This window comes from Schistocerca americana, chromosome 3 (genome assembly GCF_021461395.2).
Source record: "Schistocerca americana isolate TAMUIC-IGC-003095 chromosome 3, iqSchAmer2.1, whole genome shotgun sequence".
Classification (NCBI taxonomy): domain Eukaryota; kingdom Metazoa; phylum Arthropoda; class Insecta; order Orthoptera; family Acrididae; genus Schistocerca; species Schistocerca americana.
This window is the reverse complement of record NC_060121.1, coordinates 301,467,433-301,494,279: the sequence shown is the minus strand read 5'-3', so window position 1 is coordinate 301,494,279 and position 26,847 is coordinate 301,467,433. Positions and strand designations below refer to the sequence as shown.

The window sequence follows — 26,847 nt, the reverse complement described above, 5'->3', positions numbered from 1 at the left end:
GCTGCTGCAGCTGCTCGCTGCTCTGCTCGCTCTTCCTCTTAGCCGTTACGGTGCTCTGTTCCCTCTCAGCGCTCAGTAGTGCCTTCAGGTGTTTGGCCTGGTCACGAATGCGATCTTGCCTCGCGGTGTCCTCGCAGCGCACGGAGCAAGAAGATTGAGGTTCAGTCTCGCTGCCACTTTCTGACATGTGTACGGGTCTCAAATCATCCGACTTTTCCTCTTTGCTACTATTCCCTTTGCTTCTCCTTCGGCGGCCTTTCTTCGTGTCTGCTGCAGTCTCTACCGATAGGGGCGGTTCAGGCAAACTGATCTGCACCCGCTCCTGTATCTCACACGGCTTAGTGTCAGAGGTGGCTGACGCATCGTTGGTATCCAGCGGTAACTGCCCCGGAGAGGATGACGGTGCCGGATCGACGTCCGTCCTACCGCAAATGTCTTGGGCACTGCATTCCACCTGAACTGGCATCTCCGCCTCGCTAACACGTTCCGGCTGCCGAGGTGGTGGTACCGTCCCCGCGACTACCTCACTCAATAGCGGAACAAACTTTTCACTACCGTCTGCAGGACGTTCCCGTGGAAGTTGAAACGGACGTCGACGTGTACAGTTCATCCGCAGATGTTCTGTTGAATGGCAGATCGAACAGGTAGGGGGTTGTCCAATGTAAGTTACCTGTGCACGACAGCCGCCAATGGTAACATACGAAGGTATATGCTTTTTTAAGTCCACACGTACACTTCGCACCCCGCTGTTAACTTGGTAGCGATATGCACTCGACCATTTTTCATTGGTAACCGACAAAACAACGCCGTACAGTGACAGAGAACGTGCTATCAGGTCAATAGGGCACTCAGGTGGCACATTAAATACCCTGACGGTTCTCACTCCGTATCCCGAAGGCACGATTTGGATTTTTGCTAATACTGCCATCATTATGACGAAATGGTCTCACACCAGCATGCTCCTCAACGAATTTCTCATAAGTGTCACTCGAAATAAATTTGATAAATAACGAGTACTGCACAAAGTCCAACTGGAACGTGTCGACTATATCTTCCGGCAATTTCAGATCCTCAAAAATCCGCTCATGGATTTCGAAAGCCGTCGGTCGCAAGGCAGCACGATCGAAAACACACTGAACGCTGTTCGCTCTGTTAATTGTCGACATCTTACTTACAACAGTGGTACAGAAACAAACGTTAACAGCGCTCGCACACGCTGCGCAGCTCTCCACCGCAGCACTGCTCGAGACGTAAACACTGGCCCGCGCTACCGCCCGTCACCGCGCGATGTGCACTGGCCGAGTGCCTGAGCACGACTGTACGACTGAGCTATACCCGCTTTCACGATCTTTCTGTTCCCATAACTTAAGGAAAAATATTATACTCTGCCTGGCTAAAGACGTCTAATCGAGCAAAATATTGCGTAATCATTATCTCTCAGTTATATATTAGCGTTAAACGATATAAATATCAAAAATACTAGACACTTCGCGCCTGGAGAAAGTGCGAGTCGGCACCTTCACCTTAATGTCAGAACGCGAAAATTGCACTAGTAGCTTTTTTCAAGCAAGTTCTGTTCGTCCGTTCTCCGTAATCGTTTGGTATCTGATTAAACTGACATACTCGCCTATGGCTTTCGTAAACGAAAATTTCATTGTGACCCCGACGTGATTTGAACACGCAACCTTCTGATCTGGAATCAGACGCGCTACCGTTGGGCCACGGAGTCGACGCTGCGTAGGTCTTGTCATGAATAGGTTCCTCGAACACTTACTGTACCGTTCAAACCTAAGAAATAATGACATTAGGATACACGAGACACTCGTCCCAGATGTACTTGCTCTGGCGGGGGTGTAACTCAGTGGTAGAGTGTTTGCTTCGCATGCAGAAAGTCGTGGGTTCAAATCCCAGCTCCTCCGATTTTTGTTTCTCCGTGCAGCAGTACATGAAAACTTTTGCCTATCACCATATTCTACAAAATTCTGTGTACAAGATTCTTCCCCCAAGCAAGTGGATTTCGTACAGTTCGATCTCATGGCGGGAGGATGATGACCTGCAAGACCCTGGGCTGCGATCCCCCCCATTGAAATGTTGCTCCAAAGCCTTCGGTATGGCGTGCAGGGTGCATCTCAAACATGTATTTGCAACTCACCGCGACAATCGCCATTTGTTTTTTTCGAGATACTGAAAAATGAAGGGGGAACCCGGGATTGGACCGGGGACCTCTCGATCTGCAGTCGAATGCTCTACGACTTTTTTTTTTTTTTTTCTATTTTCCTGAGCTCACCCTACTCGCCTTGTCACAGTTCTGTCAAAGTGTGATGCTAACTAATAATGAGAAACTCTTAGCCACGCTCAATCTTACATGCCACCCCTTGGTTGTTGCCGTCGCTAGTAAGATGAGGGTAGACTGCCGCACAATTAAGCTGAATCTCCACTCACAGTGCACATATTCCGCAAAGACAACCTTGTTTTCCGTTGCATGCAAAATTACCGTCTGCGTTTCTACCGAATTCCACCTACGTACTTTACTGGTGCCGCATTCTTGTTATATCCACGTGCTATAAAGGCGTCTACTCTTCATTGAGGAGCTGCAACCGGGGCTGAGTTCCACCTACTCTTCAGCACGGTCAAAATGGCAGGGCTCGTCCGCGATTTGAACCCGGGACCTCCTGCACCCAAAGCAGGAATCATTCCCCCCCTTTTTCTTTTTTTTTTTTTTTTTGTCACTGACGTGCGATCAGTTTGCACAAAACGCTAGGGCTCGTCCGGGATTTGAACCCGTGACCTCCTGCACCCTAAGCAGGAATCATACCCCTTTTTTTTTTCTTCCTTGTTCTCTTTGATTTACCGTTTGTTTCTGTTTCTTAGTTTATTTTTTTTTGTTTTCATTGTGCGAGAGTCAGTCCTGCGGAAGCAAAGTGAGCAGGGGTCGAAGTCCGAGGCCTGGCCACGATGACTCCACCGTCCTGTTTCCGAATGGCACCTGTACAAGGGCGTCGTACTATCCCCTACTGTCTCGGTTCTTGGTCTCTCGGTTGTTGTTCTTGTGCGCCCTAAAGGTCCACGAAAACTTCAGTCCTGGTGTAGAGAAGAAAACATACATAAAGGCGGCAAATCCAGAAACAGTATAAAAGAAAATGGCTCACACAGGTGACCTTAGCCAACACCCTCTCTTTCAAATGTCAGGCTAAGCATATTGGCAAAATCATCTCGGAGGCCTGGCAATCGCAAGCGCTGCCAGTAAGCAGTAAGCATGTACTGCCGAAACGCTAGGTGTCCATCCTCTTCATGACAACTGTTGACAAAATGTACGAAATGTCCAATCAACCACATGACGGTATGGAGCTTCGTTCGCGGAAAAAAGGAAGAATCGGGCCGGACGATGATGTCAATAGTATAAGCGGCTTCAGCAGACCTAGTGACAAAAGCAAGTTGTTTCCTGAGCCAACGCCAATTAGCAAGGTGCCCACAGCAGGTGAATCGATGTTCAAGGGTATCCAGGAGACCACACCGAGTACAGGTGTCCGTGTCAGAAAGACCAATACGGTGTAGTCGTACATTGGTGGGAACCAAATTATTTATTACCCTATACCACGTGGACGCCACGGCCATAGAGTGGATCGGCAGACTAACATTGTTCCAGACGTTCCTCCAGGACACAGATGGAGACGCCAGTTCTATTGGATTGGGACCGGCCAGCCCCTCCCAGCGGGCAATCAAGCCCTTGGTCGTTGGCACCGGTCGCCGCAAGAAGACGTCACCGAGGTAACTCACCGCAATGTAAAATTCCCGAATGTGTTTCAACTTAAAATTTAGGCGTCCGACATCGACAGGTGGAGCAAGGCTCGCCGGACGCACAACAGTAAAAAGCCTGGATGTAATTGAAGTCACTTCTTGCGTAACAATCAGAGTCGTTCGGCGGACGTACAAAGCAGACGCCTTGCGAGTAATGTCAGAGAGGCCCAAGCCTCCGGAGATACGCGGTTTCGTCATAACCTCGTAACGTAACTTGAATAGATGGCCCTTCCATATAAACCTGCTAGACAATTGGCGGAACCTTTTCGCCACCATCATTGGAAGTGGGAACAGCTGAGCAAGATAATAAACTTTACATAGAACGTAGGTGTCTAAAATTCTGACTTTTTGCAAAATGGTAGCAGAGCGCTGCTCATGGACCATCAGAGCCCCCTGTATCTTCTCGGTGACAGATTTCCAATTGAGAGCCGCCATTTTTAGAGGACACCGATCAATGTGAAACGTCCCCTTTGAACAATTATACATGACTGTGCTTAAACTGACACACAATATTTTGTTAGCGCAACGCAATCTGACTTTCAAAATTCCGTACAAAAGAATGGCCCTGACTAACATTAAACTATACCTTTCACAAATCACTTACCTCACAAAAATCTTCGCTGCTCAAGCTACTGCAATACAGCGAGCGCCACTACTGCCAGCTAAATAAAAGATTCAAACTATGGAAGGCACTAACTACTGATAGGGATAGTTAGCAAATGAAAGATATTAATAGAGAACAAACAATGTATTTACCTTGATATCATCATATATAAATATAGCAGTTCATGACAAATTTCAAAACTCCGCCATCTCTCTCTCCACATCCACCACTGCTGGCGGCTCACCTCCAACTGCGCAACGCTACGCGCTGTTCACAGCCAGCTGCCTAACACTACAATGGCGAGTATTACAACAATGCAAAGCAGCCACAGACTGCACACAGCACAGCCAGTGATTTTCATACAGAGGTGGCGTTACCAATAAAAAAACCTAAACAGCCTACTTACATAGCCCCCATGCTCCCCACAAAAAATTTTACAAATTGGCTTGGGCAGTGGCCAATACAGATTTGAAAAAAAATTTCATAATTACAGTAACAAAGATATAAAATGCACACACTTATTGATACAATGTTGGTCAAAAGCTAAAATTTTCTCACAGTCCATAAAGACAGTCCTGATCATTCACCACAGTAAAACTGCCGTTTCTTTTATCAAAGTCTGAGCAGTAAAAGACAATGCACACAGAAGTAGTGGATGTCCATGCAGTCTTGAAGAAGTAGTGTTGTCCTTCCAACGGAAAGACAGTGCTGACTCTCGACATGCTGACAGGTCAATGGGCCACAACAGAGCAAACCCACTGCAGAGTCAGTCGAAGTTTTGATGAATATTGGTAGGTAGGTCATCACAGAGTAGACCCACTGTAGTCCTGGTAGAGAGTATGGTATTGGTGGGCCACCAGAGGTGCAGACCCACTGTAGTCCTTGTAGAAATAATGGTAACGATGGGCCATCAAAGACGCAGACCCACTGCAATTCTTGTAGAGACGGACAGCAGCCATCTGTTGCAACTGTGCAGGTACACAATCACCATTGAAGAGTCTTGCAGATAATGTAGCAAGTCCATAACCCACCACTTGTGCACTCACAAAGTTTTTGAAATTGTCCTTAGAACCAGCAATGCTGTTATCCAGTCCCTTGCTGAGTTATTAACACACGTGCAAACACTAACAGTCCCTACTTCTCACATATTGTCCATATACTATGACCAACAGAAACGTGTGCAGTGAAATGTAACTTACAAGTTAATAATATCATGAACTGGTGACAATTACAATTTGGTAACATAAAAATACAATAACAAAGGTACAAAATACATCATTAAAAACATAACAATACAGATAACATTTGTAGTACAGGCTTTACAAAAGAATCGAACTAACGTATACATCAGTGGAATTATGACATGAGTACATACATAAAAGATCACAATAACTTTTGAAACATCAACTTCACACATGAGCATTAAACAGAACGGAAATAATAATGTCTAACATCTTTACAAAGTAAATAACATATTATTAATGCCAATTATATTCGAGCATAACAGTATTCCTCATCATAGTGAATGTAGCTTAATATTAAAAGAAGAAAAAATTCTATGAAATTACACAGAGACAGGAAGAAAACAAATACACAAGGGTACACAAACATATAGTGGGATAACACAAAAGGGAAAGGACAGGGTTTGTTTTACTGCAGTATTTTGCATGGAGATCTCCCTTTGTTCATCATTATTCCCAAAAAGTCCTATCTAAGCCTGCCTTCTGTATTTTGTTCACATCCTCTGTCAATAATAGTTTTTCTCCACTGTACAGTATCCTATTTCTTATAAATTTATAATAGTTAGTTTCTTATATAGTCTACCCCCTCTTAAGCTAACTTAAATCTACTGAGCTCAGATGCTAAACTAAGGAACGAGGCAATGCAGCAGCACATAAAACAATTAATATAAACAGCAATAAAAAAAATGGAAAATCGCAAAGCAAGCTACAGTAAATCTAAATTACCAAGCAATTCAACATTACAACTAATATGAGGCAATGCGCAAAAAAAAAAAAAAAAAAATCTGGCTTAGCAGAGTAACACAAATTAAAGTTCAGTAGCACTATGCCTGGTAAACAGCAGCTTATATCTAAACATGACATAGCTCAAGCAGAAAAAATAGTACACTAAAGATAACAATGCAGATAAAGGAAATGTATAATCACATCTTAATGTCTAAGTAATTAAAGTGGTGCACCACAACAACTTATTGTAAAAGAAATATTACCATGTACTTGAAAAGAAAATTATGTGTTACTGTTACTAGTTCCTTCTTATTGTTCTTTCCTTTCCAAGTGCTCCTTTTTTAAAGAATGTGGATCATAAAATAATTATTTAATAGATCTGTTGACAGAAAGTGTTCACATTAGCAAATGCATTTTATTTTATAAAAGCAATGCTGCAACACAGCTGGAAACCAGATATCAAGTGAAATAAGCAACTACGAAAAGCAAAGCATAAAAATATCATTCAATAGTCATGTGGCATTTCGTAAGTCAGTAGCTCTCAACTCTCATAGAAAGACACTTGTCATAATCAGGTGTGCAGATGTACGAATATTTCCCATCAATTCATAAGCATTGCAGTAATTAGCACAAAAGTACGAGTAATCATATGTTTTCAGGTAATGAGCGTGTAATATTTGCGATGCTTTCTACAAAGAAATGTCAATAGCAAGGTTAATGGAAGTAATGAGGGTGTCGCATTTGCAATATTTTCTCTAAAGGAATGCCAATGGCGAGGATAAAGGCCTGCCTTTTTTCTTTTTTTTTCTACCTGTTCTTCCGGAAAGGCACACCCTAATGGCTTGTTCTCCAGGTGTTTGACACAGCTGCCTGCCCACGACGCATTACGTGCAGGTGGTCACTTAACTTTCTTACGGAAATATTTACGACACCAGTTTCCGCTACAGTGACAGTCTCACATAAAAATATTTCACAGGTCAAGAATTAGCGTTGCAAATCTGTAGAAAGAAAATCCTATGAATATAACGTTGTCCAAAAAATTTTCGCCGGCATTGTGATACATTCACGCATTTACACACATTTCATAACTCTTAAAGTACGATTCTTGGTTTCCAACATCCTTTTTCACAAGTCAAGAGTCCCTACCCACTATTCATTACTCCTTACCTTATTACACATATACGTATCCATCGACACTCGTCAATATTTCGTCATTATAAATATGAAGCATAATCAAATAACTCATATAGCCTCAGCCTATTAATCGTAAACATACCTCAGCAGCATAATACACATCGTCGTCGTAAAAATAACATCATAACACCTCAGTCAAATCTCAAAATCGTCGTAGCTTCCTCCAATAATTAAAAAAATTCTCTGCTCATGTCAAAAGTGTCATCTGCCTCAAACGTACTTTAAAAATCATGAATCCATACCAAATACATCATTCAAAGCTCTCATAGTATCACAATGGTTCCGAAAAAATATGAGCATTTCACAAAGTACAGACAAAATACAATTTCATAAGTGTGAAGTTATCCAACTGTGTAATTGCGTAAACATCTGTCACTGATGTAATAAAAAAAGTTTATCTCTCAGTTACATGATCAGATAGCTGTGTAATTTGTGTGTTAGAGAAATATGGTACCGATGTGTAAAGTTGTATAAGCAAATACCATATTAGCTAGGGTTCCTTGTGGTTGCCAAACACATGGTACACAAAGTAGGCGTATACCCCCCTGAGGATTAATGTAATTATACCCTCAGGTGTTACAGATTACAGCAATAGAATGAAATATATCACGGAAAACTTTCTTTGTAATTCAAAAATCTTGAAAAATAAATGGCTTAAGTACAAAATCTCTCAAATGCGTGTCCTGTAGCGCTAAATGTGCGTCTTGCTGTAAGATAATTCTGTGGAAGTGTCGTACTTATCGTCCTCCGAAAGCCAAGTTCTGCAGAAGTCAATGTACTTACCTCATGATAAACAAAAGTGAAATGCTTTATGTATAGATATCTTAGTTATTACGCTTATTGCCGTGATGAAGAAAATACTGTGCTGTAACGTATTGTTGTGCTACGGAAAAGACAATCTCATTGTTGCTGTACCACAAAAGTTACTACTAAAACATGTTTTACTTTCCAGAAGAATTCAGAAAAACTGTGCAGATATAAAACAGAAACACTGCAAAAGCAACATTGTAAATTGTCACTCATTAGTAGCGTCGTGATGAAATCGTGTAGCTGTCACATAAACTAACCACTGTGTCATCTGGTATCTCACTGAAAGTACTTTAAATCCAGAATATATTTTCAAGTAAACCGAAATGTTGCATTAGAATCTCATTAGCAGTACCAGTATATGTTCTAAGTATGTGAGCCTTATAGACGTTACGTAATCGTGCAACTAACAGGCAAGAATGTACAAATAACAACATTGTGTCGTCTGTTCACTATAACAATACATTCATAATTTCTGTTGAAATAAGTTCTCTTGGTTCTTGATTGGATATTTGACTTCAAACATTGTTGTATGTTAACAGATTCTAAGTCTGACAAAGCGTACTAGTAGCGTCAATTGAAAAGTTTTATGGCAAAGTCAAAGTTAAAAAGCAGATTATCTTTCAATAAACGGTTTTATATGTGAAGTGTGGTGAAATCCTTTACTCTTCATAGTACTCAGAGTTTGAACTCGAATGCGATTGTCATGCGGTACACGTCGGTAAAGAATGCTAAAATTTTTCTCAAGGCTAGCGTCTTATGTTATTTTTCTCGGAGCCAGCGGGCGCACGCGGCTGCCTGCTGTGCGAGTCATTGTCTGTCTCTTTGTTGGCGAGCGCCGTTATTGGGATTTGGAGACCTAACTTCTACAAATTCACTCTGACGAGAAGGCCCTGCTCTGTTTGAATCCCGCCAGTTCTGATGCAATTCAGGTCTGTCGTTACGATCAGACGATCGTCTGTCGTCATGTCGGTAGTTCCTGTAGTTTCTTTCTTGTCGGTTAAGTGGTGGAGAATTTCTCCCTGAATCGTAACTGCGCACTGGACCGTTGCGTCTAAAGTTATTCTGTCTCCCGTAATAATAATTATTTTGGTTCCCATATTGTCTGTTTCTCTGATTGTCTCTGTAATAGTCATTACTGCGGAGAGGTGATCTTTCCCTGTAATTATTACTACTCTGCCAACGGTTGTCATACGGGTGGTGTCTGTTTTGGTCACGATTTGTGAGGTGAGAATAGCCTTGTCGCGTCCAGTTATCATTCCTGTCGTCACGGAATTGTGACGGATGTGACCTGTAGTGATTGTTTTCCTGTTTTCGCATCCCGCGACTGTCTGTGTCAATTTCTAATTCTTGTAACAGTCCCTGAAAAGCTTCAATGTCGTCTTTGCAACGTCCTGCCAAAATAATGTGTCGTAAATGTTCAGGCAATTTGATTAAGCAAATGCGGATAAGTTCTGAGGGGCTGTATGGGTTTGACAGGTACTGATTCTCGTGCAACATGTCTTCAAAATATTTCATAAGACTGGAAAATTCAGATTGTTCGAAACGTTTCATCATTATGATGCTTTGTTTTACTCGGTCTTGTGTGGCCTGAGACCAATATGCTGAGAGGAAGGCATGGTAAAACTCTCCTTCACTGTGGCAATCGTGAATGACCGATCGCATTCTTACAGCTGGTTCATTCTCTAAGTAGCCACACATAAATTCTAATCTGTGCTCTAATGACCAGTTGGGAGGAAAACAATGAGAGAATTGATGGAGCCATGCTTGTGGATGAATGTCGTTGCCAGAATTCTTAAATGTTTTGAATTTACGTGTAGTAATGAACAGCTTATAGTCAAAGTCATCATGTCGGCGAGTCGCATATCGGTCATTGTTACGTCGTTTCGGCGGTTCCATTTCAAAATTCGGTGCACCTTGCCAATTTCTTTCATAACTTTCGAAGTGTCCTGTGTTATTATTTTGTGGTTGTTCCGTATTTCTAAGTCCCTCTTCCCGTATTGGAGCGCGAGTGGCCTCTGAAATACGTAATTCTTGTATTACCTGAGTCAGCTGATCTTGTACTTCCCGGATTTCTCTTTGGTGTTGCGTATTAATTTGATTCTGATTTTGTTTGAATTTCCTAATTTGTTCGCACTCTTCTGTGTCATTAAAGACTACCGGTTTTGTGTCGTTCAGATTATCATCTACCTTCGTAGATAAGTTAGTGAACTGATCCGAAAGTTCGGCTACTTTCTCCGATAGTGAACACATTTCCTCAATGTGTTTTTCTGAACCAAGTTTCAGAGTGTCCATTTGTGTTGAAATCGAATCTACTGTGTTCTTTAAGTTTTCCTGAGTTTTTGCAAGTTGCGTAACCGAATCGGTAGATGCTACTGAGTCAAATTTAGCTTGCAACGTCTCATGATTTTCATGAACAATAATTTGCAGTTCTTTTATGGCTGCTTCGTGATTCTGTAATGCCTTTTCATGCCGCGAAAAAATAGGTTGAAAATGCTCACAAATTTGAGTTTTTACGTCATAACAGATTTTTGACATTTCGATTCAATGTTATGTAACTCAGTAGTTAAATCTTCACGCGTTTGTTCAAGAGTTTGTTCCAATGAGTCTAACTTTTGAAGCTGTAGCAGTGTTTGTCTCTGATTTTGTTCCAGTGTGTCTAACTGTTGCTGTGTTTGTCTCTGATTTTGTTCCATTGTGTCTAACTTTTTAAGATTTTGTTCCACTGTGTCTAACTTTTTGAGATTTTGTTCCACTGTGTCTAACTGTTGCTGTGTTTGTCTCTGGTGTTGTTCCATTGTGTCTAACTTTTCAAGATTTTGTCCCATTTGTTGCATTAATTGTAATAACAATGCACTGGTGTCTGAAACATGTTCCTCAGTGCTTTTCGGCAGTGAAGTTGCACCGGCAACATTCACATTTTGACAAGCGGAAAACGTGTCTTGACTCATTTGAGAAAAGGGTGAGAACCCAAAACCTGAGTCTGCAGTATTTGCAATATTGTGTTCTGTCATTCCCGATTCCTGAGGCGAGCTGTTGCCGACCAATCGATCGATAACGCTTCCCTGTTCACTACCTGTTTCACTGTCTACACCATTGTTTGCCGCCCGCTCCATTTCCCTATGCGCAATTACCAAATTACTACTTTGAACATTAGTTAATTCATTACTCTGCGGCGCTAACACACTGCTTTCGTCTTCACTGTCATTTCTCAGTTTACTTTGGAGCCTAGTATTACGTTTTTCACACGCCATAATTGTCACAATATTTCACACGATAACACAGAAAAGCACAATTTGAAGAGCAAAATAAAATAACATAGCAATGGAAATAATGTCTACTTAATTGCCAGCGCAGCTGCGAAATACTTGGTGCAAATCTACATGCATGCCACAACTGTTTTACTGTACAACAATGAAAAACTACAACTACAAAGGAAATTCTCTCTATGATTACGCGCTATCAATAAACAAAATCTACACTAATTACACAAACTACAAGAAAAAAAATCAGAAGATTCCAGTGAGGTATCCTCGGCTAAGGGTCGACGTATGGAACGTCCCCTTTGAACAATTATACATGACTGTGCTTAAACTGACACACAATATTTTGTTAGCGCAACGCAATCTGACTTTCAAAATTCCCTACAAAAGAATGGCCCTGACTAACATTAAACTATACCTTTCACAAATCACTTACCTCACAAAAATCTTCGCTGCTCAAGCTACTGCAATACAGCGAGCGCCACTACTGCCAGCTAAATAAAAGATTCAAACTATGGAAGGCACTAACTACTGATAGAGATAGTTAGCAAATGAAAGATATTAATAGAGAACAAACAATGTATTTACCTTGATATCATCATATATAAATATAGCAGTTCATGACAAATTTCAAAACTCCGCCATCTCTCTCTCCACATCCACCACTGCTGGCGGCTCACCTCCAACTGCGCAACGCTACGCGCTGTTCACAGCCAGCTGCCTAACACTACAATGGCGAGTATTACAACAATGCAAAGCAGCCACAGACTGCACACAGCACAGCCAGTGATTTTCATACAGAGGTGGCGTTACCAATAAAAAAACCTAAACAGCCTACTTACAAATGATAATCCCCAAGGACGTATGGCGATCGACAAAAGTGGCCCAAGGGACGTCAGCATCGCGAAATCCTCGAATATCAAGGAACTTACATTTACCCTGATTGAGACGCGCTCCAGAGACACGACAGTATGCATCAACTGCCCCTTTCAACAACGGGATATCATCACGTTGACGGAGGAGAACAACGACATCATCCGCATATGCCTTAACAGAGAGCTTCCCACCAGAGAGGGACATACCCTGAAGCTTGAGAGCAATAATCCGAAGCAGCGGTTCCAGGGACAATACGAATAAAGACATAGAGAGCGGACTACCCTGAGGCACTCCGCGGCGGATAGCAATGGGCGGCGTCAGCTGCCCATTGACTGACACCCGAGCTGTTTTTCCCCTATACAAATTGCCAAGAACACCACGTGATGAAGCGTTAAAACCTATTGTACCTAAAACACGATCTAAAAACACATGACTGACGCGATCAAAAGCCTTATAAAAATCAAGGAAGGCAAAGGCACAACGTACGTTTGTAACCGCCGCAACCGAGACAACATCCTGATATTCGGCTACTGGTGTCAGAATAGATCTATCATGAAAACAACATTGATGTGCACCAATCACACCCCGAAGCAGAGAAGACAACCGGCTATTGAGCGCTCTAGCAGCTGTCTTATAGTCAAAATTCAGCAATGTGAGCGGACGAAGATTGGCAGCAGATAAACGACCAGAGGACTTCGGGATTAAAACAATTTTCCCTACTTTAAAATCGGCAGGCATATCCATCCCCCTGACAATCTCATTTAAAATCTGCGTAAAAATGCCACCCAAAAGAGGCCAAAAACGGAGATAAAATTCTTTAGGCAGGCCGGCTGGACCCGGCGATTTACTGGACGGAGAGCGAGCAATAAAATCGAAAACATCATCTACCTGGAACTCCCGGAGAAATTCGCCGTTCGCGTCAGGCGCGATCGTCGCAGTTAGATCCCCAAAGACATCATCCGAAAGAGACTCACCAGAATCATCGGCAGAATATAGACTAGTGTAATACTGATGAAGAGCACGAACCATTTCCTCCTGTGCAAGAAGCTGCCGTCCATCATCCACCGTAAGAGAAGAGATGAAGGAGCGACGACGACGAGTGTGATGCCGTAGCAGGTGGTACAAGGAGGTCAGTTCACCTTCAACAAGAGAGTGAGGTTTCGACTTTACTCGCAGACCATCCATCTGTCGTCGTTTAAGGCTCAAGAGCTTGGCTTTAATACGACGAACATCATGGATCCGCAGAGGAGAGGTACCCGCCGCGTCATATAGTTCACGCAGGACAGAGTAGTAAAATTCATACGTGTTCTTAAAATCACGCGCCCTTGCAGCACAGTAAAAAATCAAAGTCTGACGAATCTTGGGCTTGGCAAACGCAGTCCACCAAACCAGCAAGGAGGGGTATCGCGGGACAGAGCGGAGACATCGCTCCCACACGCCACTTATAACATCATCCATAGCACTGTCGGCAAGGTGGGAAACATTTAACATCCACTGGGAACGATAAAGTTTTGCAGGTTGGTGACTAAGATTTACAGTTGCAGTAAAAGCACAATGGTCAGAAAAACTAGTAGGAATAACATCGACAGAAAGAATTTTATCACATAAAAAATCAGATAAATAGAATCTGTCGAGTCTACTGCATGAGGACGCGGTAAAAAACGTATATTTCACCAGGGTTGGATATTTGTGTTCCCAAACATCACGCAGATGCATCGTACGAACTAAGTCATGTAAATCACGGCAATAATTAAAATTGGAGGACTGGTCTTCAGGGCGTAAAACACAATTAAAATCGCCTCCGAGCAGGAGACTCCGAGGACTCTGGCGCAAAAGATAAATAAGCTCTTCTTTATAAAATCGCGATCGAGTCACAGTGTGACCCGAACCAGAGGGGGCATACAAAACAACGAGGCGGAGATCAAAAAGACGACAACCAATCCCACGGCCAGAGTCAAGGAATTCAATGCCAGTAATAGGAATGCCCTCTCGAAAGAAAAGAGCAGTTCCTGTTGAATATTCCGGCGCGACATTAAAAACAGTTTGAAATCCAGGTAGAGAGAGATCAGAAAACAACACTTCCTGCAAAAACACTACGTCCGCAGAGGCGTCGTAAATAAACTGCCGCAAAGAGGCAATGCGAACGTCGGACTCAATACGGTTAACATTTAAGGTAAGAAAGGTGTATGCTTGAACCATAGAGAGAAAAGCGAGAAAACAAATCACCTACACCGACGCACCAGCGTCACAGCCCATAGCAGGGGTGACGGAGGCATCCGAGGGAGGGGGACTGCTACCCCGTTCCGCGGATCCCTTACGTTTCGGTTTTTTACGAACAGCATTAACGTTCGGCTGAACGCGTAACTTGCGTCGGCTGACGGGCAAGGAAGCTTCAGCCGCCGGTGACGTAGGAGGGTCAAGTTCTGTATCCGACACCACCCGCGCCGGTCCACATGCGGGATCCGGGGTCGCGGGGGAAACATCCGACAAAACGGAATGGTCAACACCTGCACTAGCTTCCGGCAAACATGGACTGCACGGAGGCGAAACGTGAGCAGGAAGGTCCGAGGCCGCAGAGTTGGAAGGAAGAGGAGCAGCTCCGCTGGCAGAGGAATGGGGCAGCGAAGCAGGAAGTTGTCGCGGCTCCACTTGTTGTGACATCGAAGTCGGTTCGGAAGACGGCGCCAACAGGCCCGACCGACGACCCGACTCGAGAGAAGCTGCGTCGGAGGCCGGAGGGGCGCCAGCAGCCGCCACCGGAACCGCTACCTCAGGAGGGCAGGGAGCAGCTACAGTACACAGTGGCTCGGAGGATGCCGGTCGCTCGGACTGGGGCATCTCAGGGAGATCCTCATCCGTACTATTTCCATCGTGTGGGCGACGCCTCTTATTATTCAAAAGTGGCACACCCACCTGAGGGACAGACGGAACAACATCAGATTTAGCACGCAAAGGAGGAAATTCTGTGTCAGGGGTGCGCAAAACCTGTGGCGGGGCGCTACTACCACTGGACTGTGCTACACCAAGAGCAGAACCACCTGCAACGAGGTCAGCGACCGTTAACTTGCGACGCTGTTCGAGAGAATTTTTTAAAACAAAAACTCTCCGCGGACAGTCGGTACGCACGTGACCACTTTCATTGCACAAAAAACAGGTGCCAACCTGACCACTATATGTTACATGGACACGATATCCACCGATCTGCAGGTGAGATGGAATATTCTGCTTAACGTGCATTTCGACTGAACGAATACCACTGTAACATTGCAGGCGATGTTGGCTTGACCAGCGTTCAAGGCGAATGCTCTTTACATCACCATACTTCTGTAGACCCTCCTTAAGATAGACATTATCCACCTCCGGTGGAAGGTTGTAAACACGAACACTGGTGTACGTAATGGAAGCATTGGAAAGCAGCACGGTACTTACAGAATCATCCCGATGCCGAAAGAGAACTTGATGACCGTATTTAGAAAGAATTTTATCAACCTGAAGTGGGTCCATAAACTTAACAAAGAAAACATACAGTTCGGTATCAAAATAAGCAGTGTGCACCTGATCCGAATGAACACCAAAGGTATCTACCAACCAATCATGAATCTCAAGAGATCTAGGTTGCACATGGCGGGTTGACTTGTCAAAAGCAAAACTAACTGTAGCCTGGCGAGGAATAACCTGGGACGACATTTTCAAAATATGCGGTCGAAACCGCTACACAAAAAACACTGAAATAAGGACAGAAAGTAACACAAGGTACGAAACAACGACGGAGAAACACTCACAGAAGTTGCAACACAACACGTAAACAAAAACGATAGTCCACTATACGTAACGCAACGGCGGAGCGAAAGACTAGGCACGTCCACACTGCACGGCGTCTAAAGCGGAACATCTCAAACATGTATTTGCAACTCACCGCGACAATCGCCATTTGTTTTTTTCGAGATACTGAAAAATGAAGAGGACACCCGGGATTGAACCGGGGACCTCTCGATCTGCCGTCGAATGCTCTACGACTGAGCTATACCCCCTTTCACGATCTTTCTGTTCCCATAACTTAAGGAAAAATATTATACTCTGCCTGGCTAAAGACGTCTAATCAAGCAAAATATTGCGTAATCATTATCTCTCAGTTATATATTAGCGTTAAACGATATAAATATCAAAAATACTAGACACTTCGCGCCTGGAGAAAGTGCGAGTCGGCACCTTCACCTTAATGTCAGAACGCGAAAATTGCACTAGTAGCTTTTTTCGAGCAAGTTCTGTTCGTCCGTTCTCCGTAATCGTTTGGTATCTGATTAAACTGACATACTCGCCTATGGCTTTCGTAAACGAAAATTTCATTGTGACCCCGACGTGATTTGAACACGCAACCTTCTGATCTGGAGTCAGACGCGCTACCGTTGCGCCACGAAGTCGACGCTGCTTAGGTCTTGTCATGAATAGGTTCCTCGAACACTTACTGTACCGTTCAAACCTAAGAAATAATGACATTAGGATCCACGAGACACATCCCAGATGTAATTGCTCTGGCGGGGGTGTAACTCAGTGGTAGAGTGTCTGCTTCGCATGCAGAAAGTCCTGGGTTCAAATCCCAGCTCCTCCAATTTTTGTTTCTCCGTGCAGCAGTACATGAAAACTTTGGCCTATAACCATATTCTACAAAATTCAGTGTACAAGATTCTTCCCCCAAGCAAGTGGATTTCGTACAGTTCGACCTCATGGCGGGAGGAGGATGACCAGTAAGACCCTGGGCTGCGATCCCCCCCATTGAAATGTTGCTCCAAAGCCTTCGGTATGGCGTGCAGGGTGCATCTCAAACATGTATTTGCAACTCACCGCGACAATCGCCATTTGTTTTTTTCGAGATACTGAAAAATGAAGGGGGCACCCGGGATTGAACCGGGGACCTCTCGATCTGCAGTCGAATGCTCTACGACTTTTTTTTTTTGTAGCGCCTTAACCACTTTTTTTTTGTTTTTTTTTCTACCAACTTTTTTTTTACTTTTTTATTGTATGTACTTTTTTATGTTTTTGATGCCAATTCCTCATTTTTCTTACTTTTTGCGAGTGCTCGGCCACTTTTTCGTGTTTTGTATTTTTTTGTTTTATTTTATTTTTTTATTTATTTTAATTTTTAATTTTTTTTATTTTTATTTCGGCTTCTTAATTTTTTTTCTGTAAGCTGGATGTCTAAATTACCTTAGCTAACAGAAATGAGAAATAAATGTTTCTTCTTAATATTAATTAAAGGTAATGAATCTTCCTCTTGCTAATGGAAAGGTAAGTATATTAAAATAAACTGATACGTGAAGTCTCTCATCTTCATAAGGAAAACATAAAATCTTGCAACCCCTTGAAGAACGTTTTTTTAGAACTTAAAACTTCTCCGCGTATGGCATAAGATAATTAAAAAAAAAATACAATACATAAAACTTGATGTCTAATTTCTACATGAGGATATAGTCCTGTGCGTCTTGCCACAGACTTGATTTCTTTTCTGCTCTGTCTCGTGAAAGGATCGAAGACATTCCGGTTCCAGGTATCTGTAATCGTGCAAGGCTGACATCTCTGAATTGCGTACCAATCTTAATCTGTATATTGTTCTCTGTATAATTTTATTCCATGATTCTATATAGGAAGCATGCGTAATGTTTTTTGTAGTCCTTCGTCCGCATGAGATGATGGTGCTGAGTCGTTAGATACACCCAGTAATCTTCTTTGCTTTTATTTTCTGCCTTCAAGATATAGTGCACAGTGTGCCCTTTTAGCCAGTTAACAGCATTTCTTTTCGTATCAGGGTATGGCACTGCGTCTGGAGTCAGAAAATCTGCGGCGGTGAAAACGGTTGGAGATGTTCTGTTAACTGTCGCTAATTTCTGCTTAACTATATGCCATATGTCTCTTACTCTTTCACACACGAATCGGTGTTCTTCAGTGTCAAGAAGGTTGCATGACGCGCACAAGGGCGAATTTGTGAGATGTATAGCGTGCAATTTGGAATTAGTTGAAATTTTCCTGTTGACTGCATTATACCAAGTTGCTTTCACCTTAGAGGGTAAGTTCCGATCGTGGATATTTTTCCAAATTGCAGACCAGTCGTTGTTGGGGTATTTTCTTTCAATAATATTTCCTTCCTTAGCTTCCATCAAATATGTATAGATGTCCTTTACTCTCTTTAACTGCTGTTCTGAGAGCCTCGAGGAGATATAACTGTACTCAACGAGAAAAGTTTTCAGGTGACAAAGACCAGCTGGTATATGCTTCACATCTATTGGCTGCTGCATGCTTGTTGGAGCAATTTCATTCAGCAAGTGGGCCGTTAAGCTGTCGGGCATCTGTTTCCATTGCTTGCACATTCGACACACATATAACGCTAGTGACCTGTAACTGACATCAACAAGGTTTAAACCTCCTTTCCTTGTTGGGAGTGTTAGTGTATTGAACTTCACTTTGAAAATGTTGCCTTGGCATACAAAGCTTCCTATCGCGGATAAAATTCTTCTGGCTGTTTCTAATAATGGCATCGGAAAAGCTTGGACAACATAGTTAAGTTTGGATGTTATATACACATTTACTAGTTTGATTTTCTGTATCTCGTCCAGTTGCCTCATACTGTTTCCTTGTACAGATGCTCGTATGCTTGCAAGTAGTTTTTTATAATTGACGGCAATAGTGTGTTGGATGTTGTTCCTAAATTCAATACCCAAACATTTCAATGTGGATACTTCCGTCAATTGTCCCCGATTTTGCATGGATATTCCTCTGCCTAGGTTCTTGATGCCTGACTTCCTTTTATTTAATTTGGCGCCAGAAGCAAGTTCATATGTGTGTACAATCTGAAGAGCTTTCGCCACATCATCTTCATTTATAACCAGGACGCCCACATCATCTGCGTAGGCGTTGCACACTATTTTCTTGCCGTTTATATACAATCCTTGCAGGTGATGCGTGAGTGTCGCGAGGAGAGGTTCTATTGCTATTGCGAAAAGGGCCATTGACATTGGGCAACCTTGACGTACGGATCCAGTCAATTCAATCTCTCTACTTAGTTGTCCGTTTATCATTATTCGTGCTACACTGTTTTTCAGAATTTGTTGAATAATCCTCACGAATCGTGGTGGGAATCCCATTACTTCCATGATACCAAGAAGATACTTATGATTGACTCTGTCAAACGCCTTCTCGAAGTCTAATGACACTAAAGCACATTTTATTCGGCATACATTTGCGGTTGATATTATATCCCTATATTCGCATATATTCTGATAGATGTTTCTGTCTTTGCCTACACATGTTTGGTACGTGCCAGTTACAGAGTTAATAACCATTTTTATTCTTCGTGCTAATACGCGGGCCATAATTTTGTAATCACTGTTGAGTAATGTTACTGGGCGAAGGTTTTCAATCGCTTTGCTAAGTGAGTTTTTAGGAATTAGAACTACGATCCCTTCAGGAAATTCTTTGGGAGCGGCAACAGTGCCACTCATGATTTCGTTGTACATACATAGCAACTTGCTTTGCATTTGTGGCCAGAACACTTGGTAGAATTCCACGGGGATACCGTCAGGTCCTGGAGACTTATTTTTAGGACTCTGTGCTATTGCGTCTTTAGATTCGTCCTCTTCTATTTCGGCCATGAGATTTTCTACTTGCTCTGTACTAATTCGTCCCGATACGTTTCTAACAAGATCACGCCGCGCCTCGCCGACGGTAGGTTTGGTGGACATCATATCTGAGATATATTTATGAACAGCGTTTTTAATTTCATGCTGTTTTGTGTGCCTGGTCCCATCAGGTAACTTAACTTCTGTCAGTATTTTTCTGTTTCCTCTCTTATTCTCACGCATTACATGGTACATAGCCGTTTCTTCCCCTTCTACAATGTTGTGTAGTCTCGCTCTGACTTTAAAACCTTCTGACTGTCGCCGCTTCAGCGCCAAAAGTTTTGCTTTGACTTTCTGAATCCGGCTAAAGTTCTCCATTAATCGTGTGTCCAAGGTGTACAGGTCTCTAAGGCAGCTAAAATAAAATTCAGTTGTCTTTTTAATCCAGAAACTTTTCTGTCGCGAGTAATCCATCAGCATTCTTCTTATTTTAGGCTTCGCACATTGTAACCACCAAGCTATGGCAGAACTGTATCGCGGGAATCGTTTCTCGCATTCTTGCCACACATTAGTAAATGCTACGCGACATTCCTCATCTTGGAGATGTGTAATGTTGAGTTTCCATATGCCCCTCGCTCGGTAAGTCTCTTGTTTTTCCAAATTTACTGTGGTGATGTACGCGGCATGGTCAGAAAACATAGTGGGCCAGACCTCAGACTGGAGTACATGGTTCTTAAGGTTGGACGACACGTAAATTCTGTCTAGCCTGCTTGCTGAGTGACTGTTAAAATATGTGAAACCGGCCTGTGCGCCATGGGTATGTTCCCAGGTATCGGTTAACTGCATTTGGTGGACTATTCTTTCCAGTTCTACGGACTTGTTGAAATTCGGTGTCTGGTCTTTCGGGCTAAGTACAGAATTAAAATCGCCGGCTGGGATTATATAATCTTGACGTGTACCGAAGAGATGAACGATTTCCCTTCTAAAAAAATCCGCTCTAGCACGCCTGTTATTGTTGCCTGACGGTGCATAAACGTTGATGATGCGGGCATTGTTAACAGTCACTGCAACCCCTCTGCTGTTTTCAAGTTTTGCTATTTGTGTGACACGGATGCCTTCTTTCGTGAGAATTGCGGTTCCCAGCTCTGCACCGTAACCGGTGTTTATTGTGGCGTTGTATCCACGTATCTTCTCTAATTTAATATCTGTTACTTCCTGTAACAGTAGTATATCAACGTCAGCAGCGTATAGAAAGTCTTGCAGATGTTGTAAATGCAGGGAGGAGCGTATCTTATTAATGTTCAACGTAGCGATTTTGTAGGCTTGCGCTGCGTTCATATTGTCCTATTCATTACCGAAATCAGTATTCGTCATACGAAGTGCTGTCGGAGGAAAATCCTTTTTCACATGTATGTTCCGGCAATGATGTATTCATCGCCTTCAGTTGATCTCTTGGGGCAGAAGTCTGTTCCGTTCCTCCAGTTTCGTTCAATTCTTCATCTTGATGCATTTCATCCGATTCATCAGCCCAGGTTTTGTGTTGATTAGCTTTCGATGTTTCTTTTTCTGCATTTCTAGTATCAGGGAAAACCTTGTCTGCATCGAAATTTACTATCAGCTTCAACCTCTCGTTTGACGACTGCTCCGTTGACATGGGGCATGGTGTATTTGATTTGGCTTGCAAGGGGTCAGGTGCCTGCATACTCAGAACCGGATTACGATGTTGTTCTTCATGCAGTTTGTTGCTAATCTGCTTTGCTTTTTCTCGCAAAGGGGGTGCCAGTTGTTCAGCTCCCTTATGAGCTAGTTTCCTCTTTTTATGTTTCCTTGGAGGACTGACTCTTGGGGAGGTTTCATCGTTTTCCATTACATCTTGGGTTTCTTGCGCTCGGTCTTGTTCTCCGGCAAGTGATGGGTTGGTTTCCTTGTGGTTTTCTGGAGGCTGCTCATTCTGAAGGACTATAACCGGTTCAGGAGGTTGTTCTATTTGAACAGAGATATTTGGTTCTTTTTCTTGGCTCTTTGGCTGTGTTGTCCCCATCGAGTCGCTAACTTCCATTATCACTTCATTGTCGCGAGCTGCATCATCCTGGGTAGCGTCCCGAGTAGCGTCAGGAGCGTCACGCGTATGGAGTTGTCCAGCGACTGCCGCTGCGTAAGTTACAGGCAACGTTGACATGGCCGGGGGTCTCACTGCTTCGCCCGCAGGTAGCTGGGCCACTCGGCGTTGTATACACTGCGAGCGGACATGGCCTGTGCCGCCGCAAGACGCGCAGGTTCTTGGCTGCCCATCATATATTACTATAGCCCGATAACCACAAACATTTATATACGAGGGTATGTGCTTGTGTAAATCCACTCGCAGTTGCCTGATACCATTCAAGACGGGGAACTTGTGAGCAGGAGACCACTTTTCTGCAAAATTGCTAATTATTCTCCCATAAGGAGCTATCACGGAATTGATCTGCTCAGCGGTGATTTCAAATGGTAGCTCAAAGATACGGACAGTTCTTAATCCAAAGCCAGCATGCGTAACACGAACTTCACTAACATTGCCATCGTGATGTTTGAACTTAAATGTTCCGCCACTAGATTCAACAATTTTGTCACACAATTCCGTGTTTTTAAGCTTGACATACACAATACTACTCACAATTGAAAGGTGAAATACCTATAATATCCTCAAACGAAATTTTCACAACTTCTTCTAACCACGTCTCAATTTCGAACGAATTCGGTCTCTGCCCTTTCTGGTCAAAAACAAATTTCAATGTGTCTCTCCTATTAGGCTGATCCATCTCTCCTTCTAATACGAATCCATCAAGAGTCTCAAATAACGCAGTAACTACTGCAACAGGCGCTTGACTTACCGAGGTCCGCACACCACGGCCGCCAAAAGCCGACTGCCACGACTGAGCTATACCCCCTTTCACGATCTTTCTGTTCCCATAACTTAAAGGAAAAATATTATACTCTGCCTGGCTAAAGACGTCTAATCAAGCAAAATATTGCGTAATCATTATCTCTCAGTTATATATTAGCGTTAAACGATATAAATATCAAAAATACTAGACACTTCGCGCCTGGAGAAAGTGCGAGTCGGCACCTTCACCTTAATGTCAGAACGCGAAAATTGCACTAGTAGCTTTTTTCAAGCAAGTTCTGTTCGTCCGTTCTCCGTAATCGTTTGGTATCTGATTAAACTGACATACTCGCCTATGGCTTTCGTAAACGAAAATTTCATTGTGACCCCGACGTGATTTGAACACGCAACATCCTGATCTGGAGTCAGACGCGCTACCGTTGCGCCACGAAGTCGACGCTGCGTAGGTCTTCTTCGGCTAGCTTCTGTGCTATGTTTGTTCCATAAGAGATAGTTGACCAATGAAGTAAATGTGTACAAGTGAACAAAATCCCTTCTTTTGGAGTTGTGGAAAGAAAATAGGTCCGCTACATTCTTCCATCACTGTGCGGGAGCGATTTTTATAGGAGAGCCAGGTGTACTTCCGCCCGCTGGCGTCTTCGGTTTGCGTCAGCAACCTATTAGTGCTGCTACACGAGGGCAAAGGGTAAACGAAATAGCCTTCTTGTTGGCGCAAAAGGAATGAGAAACTTAATAGAGAATGTCATTAAAAAAAATAAAATAAAATAAAAAAATTAATCCTGAGACTGTACAAAATATCGTTTAATCGTCCTTCAGTTTTGTCGGTAGCACAAAGTTCGGTTCAAGAAATTTGCGTAATTTTCTTTGTATTTCTGTTGTCGTTCGAGCTTTTGAAGTTCTGTCATCAGGTACATCCAATAGTCTGCTGCACTCTTCGTCATAGCCGTTGAGATGTAATGGACGGTCAGTCCTTTGAGCCAGTTGGCCGACCTTCTTTTAGTGTTAGGATATGGCACGTCATCTGGTAGAAGGACGTGTGTCGGTGTAATGGTGTTAGGAGACGTGCGGAGCACATGTGCTAATTTTTGCCTGAAGAGATTCCACACGTCTTTCACATCGTCACAGACGAAACGATGTTCTTCGGTGTCGACGACGTTGCAGCTGGGACAGTTTGGTGTGTGTGCCAGACGTATCGCGTGCAGTTTATAGTTGGTGGGGATTTTTCTATTGACTGCGAGGTACCACGTCGATCGCACACTGGATGGTAGATGGGGGTCAGAGATGTTTTCCCATATGTTTTTCCAGTTATAATGTCGAAACTTGTTTTCTATTCGATTGCGCAATTTTCCTCCCAGCAAGGTGTTGTAAACCTCCTTCACCTGATATATGTCCTTCTCCGGTATACTATGGCGTACATAACTGTATTCCACAAGAAAGTGTTTATAGTGGTACAGCTCGTGGGAGATGTGATGCACATCGATTGGTGGATCTCTGCTGACTGGGGTGATTTCACGTAAGAGATGAGCTACTAAGGTCCGCGGTGATCGTTGCCACTGTTTATAAGTTTTGCTAACGTATAGCGCTTGCGCTTTAAGGTAGATGTCTGTTAGATGTAGCCCTCCATTGCGTGTCGATAGCGTCAAGGTATCATAGGAAACCTTAAATATCTGACCTCTGCTGACAAAATAACCAAGCGCTGCTTGCATTTGGTGTGCTATGGTTCGTGGCAGAGGAAGCACTTGGGCAACATAGTTTACTTTGGAGGTTATATAGGTATTGGCTAGTTGCACTTTTTGTATTGCATTTAAATTACGCAAGCTGTGTTGTTTTATGCTTGCTCGTAATGTGGCAAGTAATTTTCTGTAATTGAGAGCGGCTGTGCGGCGGATATTATTCGTATATTCTATTCCAAGGCATTTTAGTTTTTCCACAGTGTTGATACGTCCAGCGGCTCTGATCTCTATGCCCCTACCAAGATTCATAATACCAGATTTATTGCGGTTGAGTTTAGCTCCCGACGCCAGTTCGTAGGTCGCCACAACTTCAAGTACCGTTGCCACCTCGCTTTCGTCAGTCACAAGTACCCCTACATCGTCCGCGTAGGCTTGACATATGATCTTCTGTCCGTGTATATGTAGTCCACGGAGTTGCCGAGTCAGGGATACTAAGAGAGGTTCAAGCGCAATCGCGAAAAGCGTCATGGACATGGGGCAACCTTGTCTTACCGAACTGTGAATATTGATCGGGTGACTGAGTTGTCCATTGACACTGATTCTTGAGGTGCTATTCGTCAGTATGTTTTTCACGGAGGCTATAATTTTCTGTGGGAAGTGCATGGATGTCATACACCGGAACAGGTACGAATGATTAACTTTATCAAAAGCTTTTTCAAAGTCAAGCGACATCAGGGCACAGCGAATGTTGCAGGCTTCCGATATCGCTATGATGTCTCTGTAGTCGCATAAGGTCTGAAATATCGTTCTATCCTTTCCCACACTTGTCTGGTAAGCTCCTGTCACTGTACGAATAACTGAATTAAACCTTTGCATCATGATACGGGCGAAGATTTTATAATCACTATTGAGAAGTGTTATGGGTCGAAGATTCTCCACGGTTTTGCCTCTTGGTGTTTTGGGGACTAAGACCACTGTTCCTTCACAGAATTCCTTCGGAAGGTCAGTGTCGGCATTTAGTATTTCATTGCAGACGAGTGTCAATTTAGCAATTATCTTTTCGCGAAAAGTTTGATAAAATTCAGCGGGTAGCCCATCTGGTCCAGGTGATTTATTCTTTGGACTCCTCGAGATGGCGTCTTCGACGTCTTCATCCGTTATTCTTGCTGCGAGCACATCAGCTTCTTCTGGAGTGAGACGCTCTGTCGTCCTAGCAGTGAGAGCTTGCTGCGCTGTTTCATCTGTCTGTGTATCGGCCAGTAACTCACTAAAGTGTCGATGGATCTCGTCTCGTATTGCAGCTTGATCTGTCAAGAGTCTCCCGTCTGAAGTTTTGAGTTCCGTCAGAATTTTCCGGTTTTGTCTTTTGTTCTCTTGGAGGATGTGGTACATCGATGTTGTTTCTTCTCGTGTACCGTTCTGCAAACGCGTTCGTATTTTACAGCCTTCGAGATGGTGTCTCTGCAGGGTGAGCAATTTTGCTTTTATCCTGTTGATTTGCCCATAGTTTGTTATGATTGTAGCATCCCGAACGCACAAGTCTCTCAGACAGCTGAAGTAAAATTCTAATGTCCGCTTCCGCCAGGCGACTTTTTCACGGGAGTAAGTTTTCATTGTCTTTATTATCGCGGGCTTCGCGCAGTTTAGCCACCAATTCAGCGCCGTACCATACAAGTGGAACTTCCTTTCACACTCTGCCCAAGTGGTGTGGAAGGCGGCGTGACATCCAGGATCCGAAAGATGAGCAACGTTTAGCTTCCACTGACCTCTCGCCCTGTAAGTTCCTTGTTTCTCTAAATTTATCGTACATATGTACGCGATATGATCAGAGAAAATAGTGGGCCATAGCTCGGACTGTAAAACGTGTCGCCTTAAACTGGACGTTGCGTAAATCCTGTCGATACGACTGGCAGAATGGCTGGTGATATAGGTGAAACCGAGCTGATCACCATGTTTTAGTTCCCAAGTATCTAACAGATGGAATTCTCTGACGATGTTCTCCAGCTCCAGAGATTTGTTAAAATTTGGCGTCTGATCTTTGGGACTCAGCACGCAATTAAAGTCACCCGCAAATATTATTTGTTCAAATCGCACCGCGAAAAGGGGGGCGATGTCCTCCTTGAAAAGTTCGGCCCTGCGGCGCTTGTTTCCGGTTCCTGACGGGGCATATA

At 43.3% G+C, this 26,847-nt stretch overlaps 6 non-coding genes across 6 annotated transcripts; 2 read left to right on the top strand and 4 right to left on the bottom strand.

Moving 5' to 3' along the window:
• Window positions 1-1,657: 1,657 nt before the first annotated feature.
• Window positions 1,658-1,729, bottom strand: Trnaw-cca. The gene has a single exon. It is a non-coding gene; the product is annotated as a tRNA-Trp (tRNA).
• Window positions 1,730-1,847: 118 nt separating this feature from the next.
• Window positions 1,848-1,919, top strand: Trnaa-cgc. Its single transcript has one exon. It is a non-coding gene; the product is annotated as a tRNA-Ala (tRNA).
• Window positions 1,920-16,468: 14,549 nt separating this feature from the next.
• Trnac-gca lies at window positions 16,469-16,540 on the bottom strand. The gene has a single exon. It is a non-coding gene; the product is annotated as a tRNA-Cys (tRNA).
• Window positions 16,541-16,858: 318 nt separating this feature from the next.
• Window positions 16,859-16,930, bottom strand: Trnaw-cca. Its single transcript has one exon. It is a non-coding gene; the product is annotated as a tRNA-Trp (tRNA).
• Window positions 16,931-17,046: 116 nt separating this feature from the next.
• Trnaa-cgc lies at window positions 17,047-17,118 on the top strand. Its single transcript has one exon. It is a non-coding gene; the product is annotated as a tRNA-Ala (tRNA).
• A 6,247-nt stretch (window positions 17,119-23,365) lies between these two features.
• On the bottom strand, window positions 23,366-23,437 carry Trnaw-cca. The gene has a single exon. It is a non-coding gene; the product is annotated as a tRNA-Trp (tRNA).
• Between the last annotated feature and the right edge of the window lie 3,410 nt (window positions 23,438-26,847).